We start from the raw sequence: 3,302 nt of genomic DNA, 5'->3' as shown, positions 1-3,302 counted from the left end.
TGAGCAATGAAATGGCTCACTGCCCCCTCAACTCCAGGCTCAGGTGATCCTCCCACCTCATCCTCCCAAGTAGCTGGGTCTACAGGCACATACCACCATGCCCAGCTAATTTTTGTGTGTGTATATATATATATATATACACATTTTTTTTTTTTTGGTAGAGATAGGATTTCATCATGTTGCCTGGGCTGGTGTTGAACTCCTGGGCTCAAACAAACCTCCCACCTCATCCTCCCAAAGTGCTGGGATTACAGGTATGAGTCACCATGCCTGACCAGCCAATTTTTTGACATCCTTTCCATCAAGAGGTAGAATCTAACTGACTTTCCTTTAAATACGGGCTGGTCTAATGACTTGTATCTAATTAACAGAATGTGGCAGAAATGCTGTGTGACATCCGTGGCTAGGTTCTAAGAGGTAATATGGCTTCCTTCTGGCTCACCCTCTTTTAAAATTTTAATTTAATTTAATTTTTTGGGGGGGATGGAGCCTCATTCTGTCGCCCAGGTTGGAGTGCAGTGGCTCGATCTCCGCTCACTGAAAACTCCACCTCTCAGGTTCACACTGTTCTCCTGCCTCGGTCTCCCGAGTAGCTGGGACTACAGGCACCCACCACCATGCCTGGCTAATTTTTTTTTTTTTTTTTTTTTTTTTTGTATTTTTAGTAGAGATTGGGTTTCACCATGTTAGCCAGGATGGTCTCGATCTCCTGACCTCATGATCCGCCCACCTCGGCCTCCCAAAGTGCTGGGATTACAGGCGTGAGCCACTGCACCTGGCCCCTTTTTAAGTTTTTTAAAACTCTTTTTGGATGCTCCCTTTCAGAACCCACCTGCCATGCTGTGAGGACACCCAGGCCACATACATAGAGAGAGTAAGGCCACATGTAGGTGTTGCAGCCAAAAGCCCCACTGAAAACCAAGCCTGCAACCAGCATCAACTGCCAAACATGTACTGAAGAGGCTGAGATGATTCCAGCACTTGTGGCTGACTGCAACCGCAAGAGAGACCCAGAGCAAGAGCCACCTAGCTGGGCCCAGTTACTCCCAGAATCATGAGAGAAATATGTAATTGATTGTTATTACTCTATAAGCCACTAAGTTTACATATAATGTGTTATGCAGCAGTAGATAGCTGGAACAGGAGCCAATAAACACTGAATGAATAAATGTGGATAGGTCTGGTTGAAGGAACATTGCATGTATTTTAGCTTTGTGAAAGGTTTCATTGACAACTCTCAGCTTCTCCCCCAGGAAGTCTTGGAGATTCTGGAAGGCCCAATTCAGAAACTCTGGCTCACCCAAGGAGAGACTCCCAGAAACTCTCAACTCAGGACAGGAAACATGGCGAGGCTGTCAGAAGTTAGCTCTGAGCCTGATGCGGTGGCTCACACCTACCAGTAATCTCAGTGCTTTGGAGGCAGACGTGGGAGGATCTCTTGAGGCCATTTGTTCAAGACCAACCTGGGCAACCTTCTTATTCTTGGGCCCATGGATAGTTTCAGGGGAGTAAAAACATACAACATTTTATCTGTGTATATGTGCATTTTCCCGAGGAGACGTTATCCAAGCTCTGTTATCAGATTCTTGAGTCTGTGTCCAAAAAATGTTAAGAACTACTGATCTAGTCCAACTATTTCAATATCTACATTAAGATACTAAGATATTTTATGTACTAAAGTGGACTAAGTACCCTGAATAAACTTCTGAAAACAATTATGGATAAAATAAAAATGTATTTATTTTTTGATGCACTGATGAGCTGGCAAGAAAGTAAGGAATACTCAGGCCAAACAAGTCACGAATTCAAAGGCAAGTTGAGCAATGAAACTGACTTTTGCCTTTTGGACATTTTTATTTTATTTTTATTTTTTATTGTCTAACCTAGTCACAATTTTAATTTTTTAAAAAAAATTTTGTGATATAGTCTTGCTGTGTCACCCAGGCTGGAGTGTAGTGGCATAGTCTCGGCTCACTGCAACCTCCACCTCCCAGGCTCAAGCGATTCTCGTGCCTCAGCCACCTGAGTAACTGGGAATACGGGCATGTGCCACCATGTCCCACTCATTTTTGTATTTTTTGTAGAGATGGGATTTTCCATGTTGGCCACGTTGGTCTTGAACTGGCCTCAAGTGATCTGCCTGCCCTGGCCTCCCAAAGTACTGGGATTACAGGCATGAGCCACCGTGCCCAGCTCCTCTTAACAAGTTTTTAAGTGTACAGTTCAGTATTAACTATAAACACAATACGTACAGCAGATCTCTAGAACTTATTCATCTTGCATGACTGAAACTTTATCATTTTAATTTTTGTAAATTTTAAACTTAAAAAATTTTTTTTGAGACAAGGTTTTGCTCTGTTGCCCAGGCTGGAGTGCAGTGGCACCACCATGCCCAACTGTTTTTTTGTTTTTGTTTTTGTTTTTGTAGAGACAAAAAAAAAACCCAGGCCGGGCGCGGTGGCTCAAGCCTGTAATCCCAGCACTTTGGGAGGCCGAGACGGGTGGATCACGAGGTCAGGAGATCGAGACCATCCTGGCGAACACGGTGAAACCCCGTCTCTACTAAAAAAAATACAAAAAACTAGCCGGGCGAGGTGGCGGGCGCCTGTAGTCCCAGCTACTCAGGAGGCTGAGGCAGGAGAATGGCGTAAACCCGGGAGGCGGAGCTTGCAGTGAGCTGAGATCCGGCCACTGCACTCCAGCCTGGGCGACAGAGCGAGACTCCGTCTCAAAAAAAAAAAAAAAAAAAAAAAAACCCAGATAGGTAGCTCTTGCTCCGGGTCTCTCTTATGGTTGCAGTCATCCACAAGTGCTGGAATAATCTCAACCTCTTCAGTACATGTTTGGCAGTTGATGCTGGTTGCAGGCTTGGTTTTCAGTGGGCTTTTGGCTGCAACACCTACATGTGGCCTTACTCTCTCTCTGTGGCCTGGGTGTCCTCACAGCATGGCAGGTGGGTTTCCCCATCTTACTATGTTGGCTAGGTTAGTCTTGAACTTCTAGTTCTCACGTGATCTTCCCTCCTCAGCCTTCCAAAGTGCTGTAGTTACAGGTGTGACCCACTGCACCCAGCCCATTATTTATTTATTTATCTGTGTTTTCTTTTTGTGGAGAATGGGGTCTTGCTGTGTTGTCCAGGCAGTTCTCTAACTCTTGGGCTCAAGCTAACCTTCTGCCTCTGCCTCCCTAAGTGTAGGGATTATAGGTGTGAGCCACTGAACCTGGTCCAGTGAGTAACTTTTAACTCAGTAAACTTGAACTTGAATTTTCTTTTTTTTTTTTTTTTTTTTTTTTTTTTTTTA

The sequence above is a fragment of the Theropithecus gelada genome, chromosome 7a, assembly GCF_003255815.1.
Source record: "Theropithecus gelada isolate Dixy chromosome 7a, Tgel_1.0, whole genome shotgun sequence".
Classification (NCBI taxonomy): Eukaryota; Metazoa; Chordata; class Mammalia; order Primates; family Cercopithecidae; genus Theropithecus; species Theropithecus gelada.
The sequence above is the reverse complement of the archived record's forward strand: the minus strand, read 5'-3'. Positions refer to the sequence as shown.